This window comes from Sinohyriopsis cumingii, chromosome 8 (assembly GCF_028554795.1).
Source record: "Sinohyriopsis cumingii isolate HCF-2022 chromosome 8, ASM2855479v2, whole genome shotgun sequence".
Classification (NCBI taxonomy): domain Eukaryota; kingdom Metazoa; phylum Mollusca; class Bivalvia; order Unionida; family Unionidae; genus Sinohyriopsis; species Sinohyriopsis cumingii.
In genome coordinates, this window is record NC_142968.1 from 104,015,941 (window position 1) to 104,037,220 (window position 21,280).

A 21,280-nucleotide genomic window follows, 5' to 3' on the forward strand; every position below is an offset into this window, starting at 1 on the left:
TATATATATACATATATATATATATATATACATACATATATATATATATATATATATATATATATATATATATATATATATATATATATATATATATATATATATATATATATATATATAAGTGCATAGTTTAGTCCTTATTCAGTGTCTACTCGGCGCTTATTGGCTTGTCTCTTGTATCCATTAAATGGAGCATGTCTTGTCACTGTCCAGCAATAATCTGCAAGCATTGGTGGGCTCCATTTGCCCTGATAGGATTTCTCCATTGTTGCAATGTCCTGGTGAAATCGATCGCCTTGCTCGTCGCTCACTGCTCGGCAGTTCGGTGGAAAAAAGTATAGATGAGAGTGCAAAAAATATATCTTTAGTGACATGTTGCAACCAAGGCATTGGTATGCCTTGAGGAGGTTTTCCACCAACACCCTGTAGTTTCCTGCCTTGTTATTTTAGAGAAAATGTCTTGCACTAACTGGTTCCTTGCCACGTAGTGCACGGTCAATTGCATCATCTCGAAGAAGTTCCCGAATCTGAGGAACAACAAAGATACTTTCCTTTATGTTAGCTTCACTTCACCTTGGAAAATTTCCTCGGATGCAGTTGAAAGCTGTGTGTTTTGTCCATGGCCTTGACAAAGTTCTTCATCAAACCCAGCTTGATGTGCAAGGGTGGTAACAAAATCTTCCTTGATTCAACATGTGGTGGATGCTGAACACTTTTCCTTCCAGGCTCCAATGACTGTCGAAGTGGCCAGTCTCTCTTGATGTAGTGGGAATATCTCACACGAGTATCCCATTCACAGGGAATACATCAGTACTTTGCATACCCAGTCTGCAGACAAAGCAAGAGTGCAAGAACCTTTAAATTGCCTCATAGCTGCCACTGATGTTGGTCACAGTTTATGCACCTCAAAAGTTGTTTCATGTTTTCATAGGTTTCCTTCATATGGACTGCATGACCAATTTGAATTGATGGCAAAACATTCCCATCATGCAGCAAAACAGATTTAAGGCTCATTCCTTTATTCGCACACAAACAATATAATTTAGTCAAGTACCTTAGTGGCATTTCCCAATAAACTAGACACACAAGCAAACTGAAATTCACCGTCAACTGATCTCATATTACATATAATACATGTATGTTCTTCTCCTCGTGCTGCAGTAACTCATCCGGGTATCTTATTCTTACGTTATAAGACACATTCTGAATTTAGGCATCTCATTTATAAGTTTAGACACTCTTACAACAGAATACCTTGCCCTGTGGCATCTCACGGTGTTTGGCCCGGTCTGGTCTGGACAAGAGTTGACCTAGTACCCTTTTAATGTGTGTCTAATGCTCTAATCAACGAGCCACAGCGGCTTCCTACTCGAGCAAATAAAGTGCCCGAAAGATAAGAAGCATCTATGTTTCATAAATCGGGATGACCACATAGCGTCATCGTAGGATGACCACATACCGTCATCATATTCAGGCTAAAATGTTGACATATCTACTGTTTGATATCACAAATGATCACTGAAGAGACGTATCTGGAAGAGCAATCTGGTAAAACATATTAACTTTAACAGATAGTGGAACAGTCAATCGCCCACTCCTGTTTTGTGCTGACTTGCTTTCCCCATACCATCAGTTACATTATCTGCGCTGTATATGGCAATTTCCTGTCTACAGTCATGAACACTGCCCCGATTCATGATTTGCTTTGTTAATGGATGTGTCGAGAAATATGGTTTGAAACTGATTTTTCAAGAACCTTTAAGAGGTGTGATTATCCAGTTTTTCTGTTCCTCAAATAATAAAAAGAAACAGCTCGTATTATCTCTCTCTCTCTCTCTCTCTCTCTCATTTATCCGGTACCTAGATTTATTGCGTGGTCAATAAAATCACTGTTATCAATACAGTGTAGTACAAGTGGCCCATTTGTTTGTTGTTTGTTTGTTGATTAAATTGACAAGTTACAGATCTGACTGTGTATTAAATAAAGTAACCATAAGTTTCCTCGTCAAAGGAAAGGAATTGGTACTGACAATTCAAAAGATAAGCTACAAATGAAATTAGCGTCCAGTTATCAAAAGGCCATCTTGTCTAGTTTGTAGAAACAAAGTTTGAGACAATTCGTTATTTACGTTAGTACACATCTCGATCTAAACGGTACTATTATTATGATCGTAGATAACCAATACGGTCAAGGTGACCCATTACACAGTTATTCGACGGTTATTCAAGGAACTGACCAAGCTATTTGCCCCTATGTCATATGGACAACCAGATGTCAAATTGCCTGAGGCTGTCAGTAAACGTGGGTGTCCACAGCAACGAGGGGCAAATAATTCGGTAAGTCCCACCCACAGCCATACAATAAATGTTGTATTACCTAATTCTAAGATAAGCCGATCTCGCCGATCGACGACTTCGATAAAGCGTCATTTTGGCGAACGCGGTAAAGCAATTTCGTCGAAAGCTACTTTGCCGCACGGGTTCTAATGGCACAGACTTTTACATGGGATTATTCGAGTTTGGTATGCGGGATTATCGTCAACAGATGACCTTTGGGCAAAGCTATACCGAAATACTAAATAAAGCTCATTATACGTATGGTATTCAAAATCATTCAGCTCATAATCCTAATTAGTGGTCATACAAGTTGATATGGCCATCTTAGTTAATGGTGTTATGTATATTTGATTTAATTATATATAATTTAATATATATTTCTTTCAATTTAATTGTTTGTTTGCCAAATTTACTTTGATACTTTGTCCAGAAAATATTTTGACCTTGACTGTTCCTTTTGTAAACACCAGGTGTTGGTCTAGATCCTGACTTGATTTAAAATTAGTAGCAACCACGTAAATAAGTTCTATTTTTATTTTAAAATGATTAGTTGTTGTCGAGGTCATGATGAGACTTCGTGTTTAAGATGTAAACATTTTTTAAATGATTTTTTTATTTCTTAGAGTAAAATGATTGGGTTTCGTTACGGCCACACTGGGTTTACGTGATCTTTAACAAGTAAATAATTTCGACGAGGTTCTGGGACAAGATCACGTGACCCTCTTTTGCGTTTTATAATACGATATAACCTTTGTTTTGGAGAGATATTCTCAGTAGTAGTTAGGCTCTTACACCGGAAGTTGTATGTTGTGATGTTTGGAGTTATATCAAATTACATGGATTCAAACGGATTAATTCTATTTTTTCCTGGAAAATATGTGTGCTCATGTGAAATTCTTAATTAAAGGCAGTTTTAAAAAAATTATTCAGATTTCCAAAACCGGAGTGATAATTCCTGGTTCTACAAGGAACTCTAGACTTCAACTCTACAGGTTACAGCATACATGATCGTCTTCCATCTTGGATTCTTCGTCGTGACTCGAACTTGAAATAATTAGAACATTTTATTAATAGGACTACTAACATTTATTTGTGGATTTTTCTTGGATTATTTTTTGCATTTGATTCTTAAGACAGTAAGTTAATTTTTTTCTCTCATTTTTAAAGAATGTTTCCAAGGAAATAAATTATTATATTTTTCAAAGCTTGTTGTTTTCACTCTTTCTTGTGCTACTGTTTATTCCATGTTAAACACGTAATATAAGAATGATCATGCAAGTTTGTATGGCCACCCTAGTTAATGGTCATACAAGTGTATATGGCCATCCTAGTTAATGGTTATACAAGTTTATATGGCCATCCTAGTTAATGGTTATACAAGTTTATATGGCCATCCTAGTTAATGGTCATACAATGTTATATGGCCATCCTAGTTAATGGTTATACAAGTTTATATGGCCATCCTAGTTAATGGTCATACATGTTTATATGGCCATCCTAGTTAATGGTCATACAAGTTAACATGGCCATCCTAGTTAATGGTCATACAAGTGTATATGGCCATCCTAGTTAATGGCCATATAAGGTTATATGGCCATCCTAGTTAATATTCAACCTAGTTAATGCCATTCAACTTGATACGGTCATCCTAGTTGTTGGTTATACTAGTTGATATGACCATCCTAGCTAATGACCATCCTAGTTAATAGTCATACTAGTTGATGTGGCCATCCAGTTAATGGTCATACTAGTTGACATGACCATCCTAGTTAATGTTCATACAAGTTTATATGGTCATCCAGTTATTGGTGGTCTAAGTTCATGGTCATACAAGCTGATACGGATGACCATTCTAGCTAATGGTCATGCAGTGCTGTATGGCCATCCTAGTTAATGGTCATAAAAGTGTATATGGCCATCCTAGTTATTGGTCATACAAGTGTATATGGCCATCCTAGTTAATGGTCATACAAGTTGATATGGCCATCCTAGTTAACGGTCATGCAAGTTGATATGGCCATCCTAGTTAATGGTCATACAAGTGTATATGGCCATCCTAGTTAATGGTCATACAAGTGTATATGGCCATCCTAGTTAATGGTCATTAAAGTGTATATGGCCATCCTAGTTAATGGTCATATAAGTGTATCTGGCCATCCTAGTTAATGGTTATACAAGTTTATATGGCCATACTAGTTAATGGTCATACAAGTGTATATGGCCATCCTAGCTAATGGTCATACAAGTGTATATGGCCATCCCAGTTAATGGTCATACATGTTGACATGGCCACCCTAGTTAATTGTCATACAAGTGTATGTGGCCATCCTAGTTAATGGTCATACAAGTTTATATGGCCATCCTAGTTAATGGTCATACATGTTTATATGGCCATCCTGGTTAATGGTCATACAAGTGTATATAGCGATCCTAGTTAATGGTTATACAAGTTTATATGGCCATCCTAGTTAATGGTCATACAAGTGTATATGGCCATCCTAGTTAATGGTTATGTATGTTTATATGGCCATCCTAGTTAATGGTCATACAAGTGTATATGGCCATCCTAGTTAATGGTCATAAAAGTGTATATGGCCATCCTAGTTAATGGTCATACAAGTGTATCTGGCCATCCTAGTTAATGGTTATACAAGTTTATATGGCCATCCTAGTTAATGGTCATACAAGTGTATATGGCCATCCTAGTTAAAGGTCATACACGTTTATATGGCCATCCTAGTTAATGGTCATACAAGTGTATATGGCCATCCTAGTTAATGGTCATACAAGTTTATATGGCCATCCTAGTTAATGGTCATACATGTTGACATGGCCACCCTAATTAATGGTCATACAAGTGTATATGGCCATCCTTGGTAATGGTTATACAAGTTTATATGGCCATCCTAGTTAATGGTCATACTAGTTGACATGGCCATCCTAGTTAATGGTTATACAAGTTTATATGGCCATCCTAGTTAATGGTTATACACGTTTATATGGCCATCCTAGTTAATGGTCATACATGTTGACATGGCCACCCTAATTAATGGTCATGCAGTGCTGTATGGCCATCCTAGTTAATGGTTATACAAGTTTATATGGCCATCCTAGTTAATGGTCATAGAAGTGTATATGGCCATCCTTGTTAATGGTTATACAAGTTTACATGGCCATCCTAGTTAATGGTTATACAAGTTTATATGGCCATCCTAGTTAATGGTCATACAAGTGTATATGGCCATCCTTGTTAATGGTTATACAAGTTTATATGGCCATCCTAGTTAATGGTCATACAAGTGTATATGGCCGTCCTTGTTAATGGTTATACAAGTTTATATGGCCATCCTAGTTAATGGTCATACATGTTTATATGGCCATCCTTGTTAATGGTTATACAAGTTTATATGGCCATCCTAGTTAATGGTCATACAAGTATATATGGCCATCCTTGTTAATGGTTATACAAGTTTATATGGCCATCCTAGTTAATGGTCATACAAGTGTATATGGCCATCCTAGTTAATGGTTATACAAGTTTATATGGCCATCCTAGTTAATGGTCATATACGTGTATCTGACCATCCTAGTTAATGGTCATACAAGTGTATATGGCCATCCTAGTTAATGGTTATACAAGTTTATATGGCCATACTAGTTAATGGTCATACAAGTGTATATGGCCATCCTAGTTAATGGTCATGCATGTTTATATGGCCATCCTAGTTAATGGTCATACATGTTTATATGGCCATCCTAGTTAATATTCAACCTAGTTAATACCATTCAACTTCATACGGTCATCCTAGTTGTTGGTTATAATAGTTGATATGACCATCCTAGCTAATAACCATCCAAGTTAATGGTCATACTAGTTGGTGTGGCCATCTAGTTAATGATCATACTAGTTGACGTGACCTTCCTAGTTAATGTTCATATAAGTTTATATGGCCATCCAGTTATTGGTCGTCTACATTCATGGTCATACAAGTTGATACGGATGACTATTCTAGCTAATGGTCATGGTAGTTGATATGGCCATCCTAGTTAATGGTCACACAAGTGTATATGGTCATCCTAGTTAATGGCCATTCAAGTGTATATGGCCATGCTAGTTAATGGTCAAACAAGTTGATATGGCTCTCCAGTTAATGATCATCTTAGTTAATGGTCATGCGAGTTGATTTGACCATCCTAGTTAATGGTCATCTTAGTTAATAGTTATACAAGTTGATATGGCCATCAAGTCAATGGTCATACAAGTTGATAAAACAATCCTAGATAATGGTCATCCAAGTTGATATGGCCACCCAGTTAATGGTCATCTTAGTTAATAGTCATACAAGTTGATATGGCCACCCTAGTTAATGGTCATACAAGTTGATATGACCATCCAGTCAATGGTCATACAAGTTGATAAAACCATCCTAGATAATGGTCATACAAGTTGATATGGCCATCCAGTTAATGGTCATCTTAGGTAATGGTCATACAAGTCGATATGACCATCCTAGTTTATGGTCATACAAATTGACATGGCCATCCTAGTTAATTGTCGAACAGGTTGACTAGTCTGATGGTACCACATTCTTACTGCTACTCTGATGGGTATTACGTGCCTACTGCTACTCTGATGGATACCTCATCCATACTGCTACTCTGATGGATACCTCATCGTTACTGCTATTCTGATGGGTATCACGTCCTTACTGCTACTCTGATGGGTATCACGTCCCTACTGCTACTCTGATGGATACCTTATCCATACTGCTACTCTGATGGATGCCTCATCGTTACTGCTATTCTGATGGGTATCACGTCCTTACTGCTACTCTGATGGGTATCACGTCCCTACTGCTACTCTGATGGATATCACGTCCTTACTGCTACTCTGATGGATACCTCATCCATACTGCTACTCTGATGAATGCCTCATCGTTACTGCTATTCTGATGGGTATCACGTCCCTACTGCTACTCTGATGGATATCACGTCCTTACTGCTACTCTGATGGATACCTCATCGTTACTGCTATTCTGATGGGTATCACGTTCTTACTCCTACTCTGATGGGAATCACGTCCTTACTGCTACTCTGATCTCTGATGGGAATCACGTACTTACTGCTACTCTGATGGGTATCACGCCCCTACTGTTACTCTGATGAATATCTCATCCTTACTGTTACTCTGATGGGTACCACGTCCTTACTGCTACTCCGATTGGTATCACGTCCCTACCTCATCCTTACTGTTACTCTGATGGGTATCACGTCCCTACTGCTACTCTGATGGATAGCTTTATCCTTACTGCTACTCTAATAGGTACCTCATCCTTACTGTTTCTCTGATGGGTACCACGCCCTTACTGCTACTCTGATGGGTATCACGTCCTTACTGCTACCCTGATAGACTCCAGGTCATCCCCAGCTAGCAAGTCAACGTTGCAGCAACGTTGCACTAAGGTTGTGGCAACGTTGTCACGTAACGTTGCGGAAACCTGATTTGCTGAACTTGCTGGAATGTTGCTACAACGTTGTTTAACGTCATAAGTAACATTTCTACCACATTCTGACAACATTCAAAATCCGTATTAAAAAGTGAAGAATGAAAACTGTTTATGTTTCTAATATCCATGATAGAAACATCAGTCAAAATAGTATTTATTTATCACAACAGAAACGTTACTTTCTGCAACTAAAACTGATAATTATAGATTAATTGATTAATGTTCATACCTTGACGGTTGAAAATAGCAGATCATTCATCCTCTCAGCTACAAACGTAATTCTGCCGGTACAGGAAGAATTACAAACTTCGGTTCTTAAATTAGTAAAAAGAAATTTGAATAGGCAATGATCGTATGTCATGTCTATAATAATAAAACTGAAGGAAAAAAAATATTTCCGACAAAATGTACAGCCTTCATTCGTATTTTTGTGTTGAAAATAAAGTAAAAAATAATTTTAAAAAAAACCAGTCATTGTTCTCCCACTATAGTCCAAAGTTAAACAACGTTGTAAAGAACGTTACATTTTGTCTTTCTAAAAATGACACTATTTGTTGTGCAAGCTATTGTTATGGGCAATACACATATGTGCCATTTTTATTTATTTTAAATATTTTCTTTTAAATCAGAGGACTATTTCCACTACGTGACCAAATCACAACCTCATAGCAACGCTGTGAAAACATTACGTGTTACCTGAGTTACTGCTGCTATAAAAGACTACATGTCCTTATTGCTACTCTGGAGGGCTCCAGATCTGTTTTGTTGTGGGTAGTTAAGGTGGTACGAATGGATGTACTTTTAAGGGGGTATGGTGGTTATGAATGTCATTAAATGTGTGTATTCATGAAATTGTGTCAGTATAATGGATTTATTCAGAAAATGAGAGGGCCCGGGCAGACTAGTGGTCTTAGGCCGTCGCCTTTACACTTGTATAGTTTACTCACATCTCATCTCTGTCAGCTTTGGTTCGAGCCACGACTCGGCCAATGTGTGTATGCGAGAAATCTTCTTATTAGATCTCCGTGGGTCTTCCAAGGTTCTTTCTTCACTAAATATACTGGCCGCCATGTATAGCCTATAATCTGCTGGAAAATAGCAATTGTATCGCTACAAGGTAGTTTACAAAGTTTTTTGATGTAATTATCACTCCAATATTGCATAATTAAAACATGTACTGTTGTATATAAAATGCCATCAGTTACAGGCTTGTTATCGAGATATTGGAAAAGATGCATTTCTTTTGTGCCACAATACATTTAAAAATTAGCATTCTGTGCAAGAAAGTTTAGCTGCTTGCTGCTAATGTAACACCTTTATTATTGAGCAACAGCATTGGCAATCATTGCATATTGTCGAAAGTAGTCTTTACAATATAGTTATTTTTAAATTCTTCTCTTTTTTGTATCTAAATGATCATACTGTGCAGCTCAATTTCCCAACCCCAACTCCAATAACACAGCAGTGTCCCTTATTTGAGTATAAGGTACCATAGCGGACAAAAGATGATCCTATCAGAAGGCTACTGTTGAAATTTTACTGTCATATGTCCAGAATTCCAATTTCACATGTTGTATCAGAAATGCTTGCCCTTAAAGTTTCATTATGTAGGTCGTGATTTTAGAATGTATCTGTTGAATAAAACAGACGTGGTTGAAAGTTATATTTTCTATGTCGAGGTTTTAGATTGTGTCGTTTGAATTACGTGGAGATGGTTGAAATTTCAATGTCATACGTCGAGAATTCCTAATTTACGTATTGGTTCAACGAATTTATGTTGAAAGTTCCATTTCATATGTTGAGTAGTTAGATTTCATCTGTTGAATTATACAGCGCTGGTTGAAAATTCGATGTACAATGTCGAGTTTTTGAATTATCTTCTGAATTACACGGCGGTTGTTGAAATTTTAATGTCATAAGTCAAGAGTTTCAATTTAACATGTTGAATCATGTTGATTGTGCTGAAAGTTCCATTTCGTATGTTGAATTTTAGATTGCATTGGTTGAATTACACAGCGGTGATTGGACATGTTATTGTGCTTGTCAGAATTGTTTCTTTTTATATGGTGAAATGATGTGTTAGTGTTAAAAGTAACATTACACAATGTCCACTTTGACAATTCAAGATAATATTGAGTATTAAGATACATCATTAGTGTATTCAATTATGAGGCGCCATTACATTTCATGCATTTACAGTTTGAAAGTTACCATTTAAATGTCGGCAATTACTATGAATTTCGTCGCTAGACGTTGCCCTCGTGAACGGACCGCATTATTTTTAAACAAGGAGGCTGCTTATCGTTGCTGTAAAATTCAACAGATGAAATCTAAATACTCGCCATATGAAATGGAACTTTCATCACAAAGAGTTACATACAACGTGTGAAATAGGGATTCTGGAATATGATACTGAAATTTCAACCCCCGCTGTGTAATTCAAAATATATACTGTAAAACTTCGACATAGGAAGTAGAACTTTAAACCACCACTGTATAATTCAACGTATAAAATCTAAAATCTCGATCTAGAAAATGGAACTTTAAGGACATGCAATTTGATCCAACAAGTGATATTGGATTTCTCGACATACGATATCGAAATTTCAACTGCAACTTTCTCATTGGACCATCTTTTTTCCGCTACGGCGCCTAATAATTTGAGTGCTTTATTTACTCAAGCAAATGGACGCTAATCAAGTATGGCCTTATCCGCTGCAGAGTAACAACATACGAGCATACCTTCCCAGCTAACAATTCCACGTTGCTACAATGTTGCAGCAACGTTGTGGTAAGGTTCTGGCAACGTTGTCAAATAATGTTGTGGCAACGTGATTTGGTGAACAAGTGGGAACGTTGCTACAAAGTTGTTTTCTAACGTTATTAAATAACCTTCCTACAACATTTTTACAACATTCAAATCCTATATGGAAATCTGATGAAAGAGGCTTGTGTTTCTGAAACACATATTCCGCACTTTTGGCAAGAATGTCCAAAAATCGACAACATTACCATCCAGCTAGGAGTTGCGATAGCAGGAATGTCAAGACTGCCATTGCGACAGTATTAGGTGTTAGTTCTGCACCATTTTCATTCATGACGAACCAAACATCACCAGTCATTTGACCATAATAATAATACTAACAGGAATAGCACTCTGCATTCATTGATGCATGACAACTCTCACAAATCAGTTCAAAGTTGCACTTATAGTAATGCACTCTTCACAATACAGAATTTTTATTGATCATTTCATACACTTAAAATGAATCTTAGATAAAATAGTAATGATACTAATTTAATACAAATTCATACCTCCATTCTGAAGTTTGCAATCAGTTTCAGTGTAGGTGTCCTAACACGGTTTATATGCAAACACTGCTTTCTGTTCATTGTATGGAATCCTCTTGCTGGGTAGTTTTCCTAACAGACTTAACAGCAGGGCCTTCCATTAGATTTAAATGGGACATGTGAGTTCACAAAGTAGGCATGGGTTTGGGAAGATCTACTCCAATGAGGATAATTATTTTTTTTTTAGGTAGCAGGGTGTAAAGTAAAAGTAGATGGGTAAACCACACTGCTTTTGCCTGATAAGGAATCCCCTGAATATGCAGACTGAAGGTTTAAACATTTGTTTTTAAAAGACAAAAAGGAAAAAGGAAACAATACAACATATATTGTATTATCAGTTTTTGTTTATTTTCGAGATTTAATTAAGATTAGGACTCAGAATTAGTCTCCTCCTCCATTCTAAATTGTATCTCTTTCATCTTCTGCTCAGGCACCTGCAAATTAAAAAATAATTTAAAAGTCACATATCATCTCAGCACCGCTTACATATGCAGAAGTCACATTAACAGCATTATTAAACTTTATGAAACTTTCTTCACTGCACTTGTGCTTCCCTTAATAGTGTTAAGCCAAGTGACAAGATAACTTTGTACTAATGTGTCATTTCAGGCAAGTGGATGGTGAAATCATTTTGCGCAAAGATGAATTTATTTTGTCCAAATATTGTATGTGAATAAAAATTCCAAGTGGAAGCACTTGTCCTATCAGACAAGATGGATGAAGATTGCAGTTAGCTGTACTCAAGCTTTAATAGTCCTGGAAACTATGATAAGCTGATTTTGTTTGCAATTTAGAAATGCATCCACAATGCTTTAAAAAACTGAATCCAATATTGATGAAATAAGAGTCAAATGGCTAACCTTGTATTTTATCCCTCCGCGTTTGCTTGGGTGCATATTTGAGGGTCTCCAATGTGGCCTCTTCAATTTCAATTTCTTTCGCTTTGCCATTATTTTTCAAGCAAGCTTCTGTAAGAGTAACACAATATTTTAAAATAAGTTTCACAACAAAGAATGCATTGCAGTTTTCTAAATGCCAGCAATAATCAATGGAGTATTTATAAAATATGTACTCTGAAATATGGTCTCAGGTTCTTTCATATAGATGTAATTGCAGTATGCGTGAAGAAACATGTAGTACCTTATCCATTCATGGAAAAATCCTCGTCGAGTCATTTAAAAAAAATAGACAATTGAAATCAAGTCATACTTACTTATCAAAACTCGGCATATCACAAGGTCTTGAAATGCGTTTTTCCCTTTACGTCCCTTTAGACTATACTCTAACCAGAGCCTTTTTGTTCCTAGCCGTCTCATCATCCTGCGGACACTATCCCTCATATTACACCCGCCTAAGGAGCTCAATTAGTATATCTGAAAATAATAATAATAATAATAATAATAATAATAATAATAATAATAATAATAATGTGACAAAATATGCTTTAATATAGTATTTTTGCCATGATTTTGCATGCAAATTTGTTTGCTCTAATTTGAAACAATTTGCCAACACCAAGTATGCAATACAATGTACTAACAGCAATTATAAAACAAATTAACCACCGTGAATCATTTAACTTCATAAATTGCATTCACTCTAAGACTGAATTAAAATGCCAAAAAATATGTAATGGTGTATATGTAGCAAAACACCTGTAAATGTTCATCTCTGTACATGTTTTGACCTACATCCAAAACCTTAATAGCTGACCACTACAGCTTATCCACCCCACCCCCACGAAAATAATTCTGCAGGCGCCCCAGCACTTGTACAATGCACATTGAGGTTCACAACACCAAATAAAGGTTATAGACACGATAACAGTTTGATATGAGAAAATAAGGCCCCAAATTACCATCTTCTTGGAGACTTCGGGATTCTCCTCCAACCTCTGGCAAAGACCCTCTAGTTCCTCCACTGAATCAGGTGGAGTTGCAATAATTTCGTCTGTATATTCTGTGTCTGGGCTTTGTGTAGTAAAAAATATAATTTTCCTAAGAAGGGCCAGCTGCTCCTGTTGATTTTCAATTATTGTACCCAATTTCATTAGAACGCTGAGCTGGAAATCTGTAAGAGATTTATGATACCATAAACATCTGTTTTGAAAGATCAGACTTACTCCTATTAACTCCTTGTAAAGATCTGTAGAGTGAACATTGGTCTAACAATGAAAAACGTTTTGAAATGAAATAGTTGCTCTTTGTACAATTTATTTGAAAAGAAATAAAACTTACTGTCACTGGAATCCTGTAATTTTTTACTCCCCGGCCTCCTTGTTTCTCTACTGTTGTCTGTAAAGTGTTCATCCAATATAGATGGTTTTGGCGTCAGAGAAGACAATGGTGTACCTAAGAAAATAAAATAAATAAACCGATGGAATGAAAAACAGAGTAGACACATCAATGAAAAAAGAATCCATTGTAAATATTGTTTATAGGTACAACTAAGTGTGTGTGTGTGTGTGTGTGTGTGTGTGTGTGATTTGGATTTTTAACATAGCTTTAACAATTTCTTTCAGTCATATCGCTACGATGTCTGCAGTGTGGCAGTTTATAGTGATGTCTAGAACTGGGGCATCATGCCACAGACATGTAACATGATGTCCCACCCAGTCACATTATCCTAACAGAAGGCCAACCAGTCCTAATCAACAAAAACTTGTGCTTTCATGTCATAATCTTCCATTTCCAAACAAAGTTTGATGCTGACTCAATGTATATGACCTTAATATTGAACACCAACATTTATAATGTCTACCTCACCACCATCATTAGACTGAAAACTCACACTGTGACTAGAATCATTAATATCTGGATTATTTTCAGTGTCACTTCTCATGTTCACAAGTGATTTTGCAGCTGATTTTCATTTTCTCCTGTACTGTAAACGTTTCCTCTTAATAACATCACTCATTCTGTAATAAGTAATAACATATCAAATATGTAAATCATGCTTCAACTTCTACGGTCTTCTGTAATGTCTTTAAAATGACAATAGTAATCAAAGTTCATCATCAGTCTTTAAGAAGCTTTGTCAGGTACAATTAAGTCCTAGACTATAAAAAGTATGATACTTGTGATTCCATGCATATTACAGTCATGCTCTGTAGCAAGGCAAATATTTAATTCTTATCAAAACATGCACATTATGCTTAAAATGTATGATCCTTTTCTCAAAATAGTAAAGTCATTTATGCATTGTTTTATTGCCAGTGTGACATGAACTATACGCTTATTTCAAGTAAAATGAGTCAAAATAATTTTCCCAAAAAATCAAAGTTAAGCACCTGATATGGGATCATAATTCCTGACAATCTGACACATGCAAATTAAGTAATAGTACTTGTTGATTTGGTAATGTATGCATTATGTAGGATAAACTGACTTATGCTCAATCTCTAAACTCTTTTTCTTTATTTTCATACCTCATAATGTTTTGATATTTGTAAACAAAATTAAAAAGAGGTTGATTCTGGGTCTACTTAAAATCTGTTGTTAAGCTTATGCTCTCCACAATTATCATTTTGCAGCATCAAATTTATTCAGTAATAATAAAGACCACGTACACAATTATCAATTTAGAATTTAGTAAAGAAATAAATATAGGGCTTGCAAAATGATTTGCAAATTTTTGGTTGAATATTCTGCATGATTCTCTAGAACACGTGGATCCCCAATCACAGAACTGACCATGCAGACCTAGTCCTACAATGTAAGACATAACACATGTTTTTGTGCTTGACGCCCACAATATAAATCAGCATAGAGGTCTTACAGGTAGGACTAACCTAGACCCATCAACTTCAAATGTAACAAGTTCTTCCATCTTATTAATTAGTAAATATACTGCATAGCTGATGACAGATGTCTTTCATATGTGCTGTGTTTATAACTCACAAAAAGACATTTACATAATTTATCACTGAAAACATACCTATATTATAGATTATTTACAGCCATGTCTGTAATGATCAAAATTTAATCTTTAATGTGCATTGTCTTTTTCCACATCTATATAAATCAGCATATGTATACATATGTCTGAACATACATTCATTTGAATTTCACTTGTGATTGAAATCAATTTATATTACTTGGTAATTTTATATAAAAAAATGTTTGGTCAAGAACGATAAATCTTACGCTCTTGAGTTAAGCGCGCGTAGTTCGAAATGCTAGCCTAACGGAAGGCATTTTATCATGGTAACCTATCCTATCCTCGATATTTTTCGTTCCAAAAATGTACCAGTGTAACAATATAATTTGCTTAATAATAGTCTGATAAAAGTCACAGAAATATGCCAAGCAGTTAGGTCATTTTTACAAGTCGAACACGTTGGCCGATATATCCCATTTTCTTCGTTTGAAAATGCAATTGAGACTATGGCATTGCCTCGCGCCAAGCTCGTAGCAGTTTACAAGTGCTTGATTGCATCAACAGACATCGACCAATAAAAAAAACGTTATTTTCTGCACTAAATATGCGAATATACGTTAACTATTTAACTATTTAATGTTCATACCTTGGTGGTTCAAAATAGCGGGAAACAGGAGATACGTCTCTGCCTCAATTGCGATTCGGTCGGTACAGGATGAGCTAGCCTTTGGTTCGTAGATACGTAAAATATTGTTACGGCAATGGCAGTACCTCATGTTTGTAATAAGAAAAGCTGACGAGTAAAATGTTTTCCTACAAAAATTGCAACTTCTTTTTAGTTATTGGTTTTGAAAATAAAAATGGATGAACTACGAAACTGTGAGTGTTCTCCTTGACAATGTAAAGTTAACCACAACATTGGTACAACGTTGTAAAAACGTTATATAATTTCTTTGGAATAATTATATTAATTCTTGTCCATAGTATTAGGATCAATGCATATACATACCATTTGTAATTTGCTATATCTTTTAGATCAGATGACTATTTAATTTCATTTTCATGTGTAACGTTTTAGCAACGTTGCCAAAACGTTATTTTCCCACGTAACCAAAGCAGAACCATATAGCAACGTTGTGAAAACGTTGTGTGTTAGCTGGGTTATGGTGGCCCCCAAAGACCTTAAGAGGTGCCGATAACAGTGGTACCAATGATAGGTGTAGTCGTGATGAGTAAATGGAATAGACATATATCTCAAATCAGTGTCATGTACATATTTGATCTCATTATTACGAGTCAGTTATTGATTCATCTTGCAAACACACACACACACACACACACACACACACACACACACACTCCGAAAATCAAATTTATTTTCTAAAAGGAAACAGCTTACTATTCCAATACTTAATAAATTTTAACGGCACCTTCGACAATTTGTTGACATTATCATACGAAGGAAATGTAGGGCTTAGATAAACGTACACCAAGTAAATTAATACCAGTTAGAGCTAGTGCCAAGGACACACAGAGGCTGCTGATCTGGGCTGTCACGTGTGGGTGTCAATCAGAGATACCTTGGATTTCGAGTCATAAATTTTGGCAATTTACTCACCGCGGCTCCCCAAACGTTGAACGCGCTTATTACAGTTTAAATTAAGCTTTAATAATTCCTGAAACATGTTCATTGTATTCTGAAAAACTTTATACGTGCAATTAACGCAGAAACATGCAATTTGTATTGTATATAAAAGCACTAGTAAAACAAAAATATACGCTTTGCACAAACGTGGGGGTACATGCATATATATTCATTCTCGTCCATGTACGAACACACTCATACATGCTTAGATACATATATGAGTGTGCGTGTGTTTGTGGAACAAGTAACACATTAGAAGAGAGAACCAGTTACACGCACAAGAAGTAATTTGATCTAAGATAGTTGTCTGACACACACAAAGGCTGTAAACAACATCTTAACAGGGATAACACTATGCTCTCTAAAATTCTGAAAGACATCTTGAGGGCAAAGGTCACTAATGATTCTATCACCTATGAGAGACGGAGACAAAAATGGAAGAGATGCAAGGAACTTCGCCCATCAAGACATTATACATAAAGAAAGGAAGTACGGAAAGTGTTTAGGTTAAAAAAAAATCAACGAGACAATTCAACTCGTACCATGATCATCGTCATGTTTGAAAAAGATAGAGACGTCGGGGATATATAAGTGTTGCGTGCAAACCAAACGACTACAACATTTGGGTGCAGCATCTGTTACCCTACTCAAATGTTACACTCGGAAGTCTGTCAGAGACAGGCGCACTGTGATGATTCTACAATACCATCACTCAAACAATGTTCTCTCAATCAATCAGCACAATAAATGTATTAACGAACATAGTATGTTGATTTCCATATGACAACATACATTAATTTTACAGAGTGCACACTTTGAAACACAGGCCCGGCCCTAAGGCAAGGCGAACAAGGAAACCACCGTCAGCCCCGCGCTTTCAGAGGCCCCGCGCTGCTGACTATACATTATTATTACTGTGGTGATCTTTTTGCTTGGTGCCCAGCTCATCGCTTGCTACCTTCGGTCCCGCACATCCTTGGGCCGGGGCTGTTAAAACATTATAGAGAATACATTTTTTAAACGTCACTGTCCTAATTTACTGTAAAATCGATGAACTCCTCTCTGGTGTTGTAGTAAATTTAGTCATTAATCTCATTGGTGTAGAATGGAGTGGGTGATGGATGGGGTGGAAACATTTAATAAAAAGAAAATCTATTTTTCACTTGTGAAGTGTAAACATTTGGTTCGGCTAGTAGAAAGCTTCCCACTTTAGTCGTCAAATATTTCCTTACATCGGACTCAAGAAACTTACATACCCTCTATAGGACTCACGTTACTAATTCAGTTCCCATAGTAAACCTATGCAAACACCATGATATTACTAATTCAATAATTTAAAAATTTTGAGTGCTCATGATCAAACATATATTTATCAGTATAGATGAAACCTGGATGTCAGATTCTGTGTAGAGGAAAGGATACGAGCCGCGGCATTTTCTGGCCCTGCATGTGTTTGAAACATGTGCTTTCAATTCCGCACAAAAGAGTCAGGTGCTAATTTTAGTAATGAGTGTTCCAAACTCAAGATTGTTAAAGGACTGAAATGCCATCCATAAAACAATGTCTCTCTTTTTGCACTTACAACTAGGATAAACTCTCAAAAGATTATTTTTCCTATAAAATAACTTACATTATTAATCAATCCTGGTCAGCATAACCCATATATACTCTATTTTATTATTTTATGTTCACCCATTTCCAGGCTGGTTCCCATTTTTCCATACCATTAGTATCGTCCTATAGCTTCTTTCGGTAAACTCAGTATCTGCCCTTTCTTTTAGAGCTCTTTAGTCGATGGGGGTTGCGCTAGAAGCATTTCCGGTAGGTATTGCCACTGGACAACTTCCATTCGTTGCAAAATAGAACGAAGTGAATTATGTCATATTTTGCGCCAAGGACAAACTTTCCAATTAAACGCCCTAAATAAATACATGATTAAGTAATTAGCGAAAGTAGTAAAGTGGGTCACCCTACGGCAATGGGACTTAGCATTAAAAAAAGCCCTGGGTCACTCTAGGGACAATGGAAATTTAACATGGAGAAAAATCGTGGGTCACTCTAGGGACAATGGGAATTTAACATAGAGTTTGGGTCTGTCTAGGGACAAGGGAAATTAACATGGGAATAGAGTTTGGGCTTGTCTAGGGACAAGGGGGAATTGAATATGGGATTTTTTTTTTTTTTTAAATTTTTTTTAAATTTAAATTTAAATTTAAAAAAGGGGTAGGCAATTGAAAGGCTATCTCTTTTCGAGAAATATGGGGGCCCTGAAAAAGGCCTTTGGGTTTTTCTTCTTCTTCTTCTTTTAACTTCTTAACTTCTTCCACCATCCTCTTATTTTGTCCATCATTCCTTTCTTCTTCTTCTTTTCTGTTTCCGGCAGCCAGTCCGGGTGGCCCATGGTCCGGAACTTCTCTTGGATTTTCATCCAGTTTGTGTTCAGTTTTTCTAGTTCATCCTTTTTTTTTCTATTTTCTTCTTCTTTTCTTTCCTTTGACCACTTTTCTTTGATCTTCTTGACCTCTTCGGTCAGCACATTCCTCATTAGTTCTTCAGCTTTCTTAAGTTTTTCTAACCCCCACTTCGCGAAATACCAATCTCTCCATTCTACAATGTCTTCTAGAAAGCACCTTGCACTCGTCACATGATCTATTGCTTCTTTTAACTTACCCACTTTCACATACGGTGGGTTAAATAAACCTCTGATTCTCTTCTCCTCATCCTCTATCATTTCTTTTACAATATTTACGGATAAGTGGAGGCTGGTTACTTGTCTTGAGACGAAGTCTTTTGTCACTGCATACCTCCATTCCTGTTCAACCCTTTCTGCTACACTCAATCCATCTACCATCCAATACCAACTTCCCATAAGATCGTTGTATAAAGCTGAAGCTGCTGGCATCTTCTTGTTTGCTTATTCCGTAGAATGGGCTCCAATGACCAACACTGTTAGTTTTATACTGAAAGCGCGGACGTGATGGAAAACATCCCCCTAAAAACATAAAATTGATCTTACCTAGATCATGACCAAAAACAACAACGCGCGGACGTGAAGGAAAACATCCCCCTACTTTCTCATTTCATATAATAAAACCCTAACTATACTCTTCACATACGCTAAGAAACCTATAATCTACTATTCACACTAACATACCTGAGCTCTTACAAACACTAACACACAAACATACATTCACTCACATTTTTTTAAAAAGAGTTAGTGTTTATATTCACACTACTCACATTGGCAAATTGATCCTTATTTCTTTTCTAGAGTATTGGGTAGCCCTGAAAAGGGCTGTTTTTTTTAAACTCCAGATGCACCTATCTAATGGTTGCACCTTCCTGGCCTGGCGCCACACACGCATCTTCTTCCCCAGTCTTCTTTCACCTTTCTTCTGGGGAGCGCAGAGGGAGGATGATTCGCTTCAGCACCCCAATCTTCTGTCTCCTGAATATTGTACGACATCCTCTCTTCTATTTTCTTTTCCTCTTCTTCCCTCTCTCTTCTCTCCTCCTCTTCCTTCTTTATTCTTGCTTCTTCTACGATAGCCTCCGCTGATAGTTCATTTACTATGCGCCTGGCATATTCCAGGTGCATCTGGAGTTCTAACAGTTTCACAATTCTGGTGTTCATTCTTCTGGTGGTGTTGATCAATCAACAAGGGTAGCTGGACTGCCGAACGAGTTTCAATTTATACTGAAAGCGCGGACGTGATGGAAAACATCCCCCTAAAAACATAAAATTGATCTTACCTAGATCATGACCAAAAACAACAACGCGCGGACCTAAAAGAAACACTCACTCACTTTTTATGCTACCCATCACTATTTTAAATTTTTTATAAATCACTTCAATAGACTATCCACATACGCAAAGCAATCCAATCTAACTCCAAATATACACCTCAAACACCAAAACAAACATGATTTTAATCTACTATTCATACCAACGTACGTGAGGACTTACAAACACACAAACACATACCCTCACATTTTTTAAAAAAAGAGTTAGTGTTTATTTTCACACTACTCTACCTACACACATTGGCAAATCGATCGTTATTTCTTTTCTAGAGTATTGGGGTAGCCCTGAAAAGGGCTGTTTTTTTGTTTGCTATGGCATTCATTTTTTAGTTTCTAATAATGCGATGTCCTCTGAGGATTGACTTTCTGGCGATAGGTCTGCTTCTTCGGAAAGAGAAGAAGAACTCTTTGGTGTCGATACGACAATCGACAAAGCCTCTGTCAGCTTCAGGTTGTTGCTGCTGTTGTTGTTGTTGCTGCTGTTGCTGCTGTCTCTGAAATCTGTACTTCTCTGTCCATTCTTCTTTCTCTCTGTTCATTTCTTCTCTGAAGAGCTCTTCTATCAGGTCTTCAGTGACTTTTAACATTCTCACATTCTCTATTTCTTCCGGCTTCGGTATCAGACTTTGTCTGACTCTATGCAAATTCACGTAGGCTTCGTTGAGCTTAGCTAGTTTGGAGCACATCTTCTTAGGAGGATGAGTCGACAATGGATGGTTAGACTGGAAACAACCCCGGTTCTTAAAGTCAAAGCGCG

At 36.7% G+C, this 21,280-nt stretch overlaps 1 long non-coding RNA gene across 2 annotated transcripts in view; it reads right to left on the reverse strand.

Moving 5' to 3' along the window:
- Positions 1–11,385: 11,385 nt before the first annotated feature.
- The window catches only part of LOC149794285 (uncharacterized), a 34,302-nt gene continuing 24,407 nt past the window's right edge, over positions 11,386–21,280 (reverse strand). The window contains exons 2-6 of one of the 2 annotated variants that reach the window (XR_016422619.1): positions 13,433–13,546; positions 13,054–13,265; positions 12,409–12,568; positions 12,056–12,163; positions 11,386–11,629 (exon numbers count right to left, since the gene is read on the reverse strand). This is a non-coding gene — a long non-coding RNA (uncharacterized LOC149794285). The remainder of the gene's footprint in view (positions 11,630–12,055; positions 12,164–12,408; positions 12,569–13,053; positions 13,266–13,432; positions 13,547–21,280) is intronic. The other variant, XR_016422620.1, reaches the window with a different exon arrangement.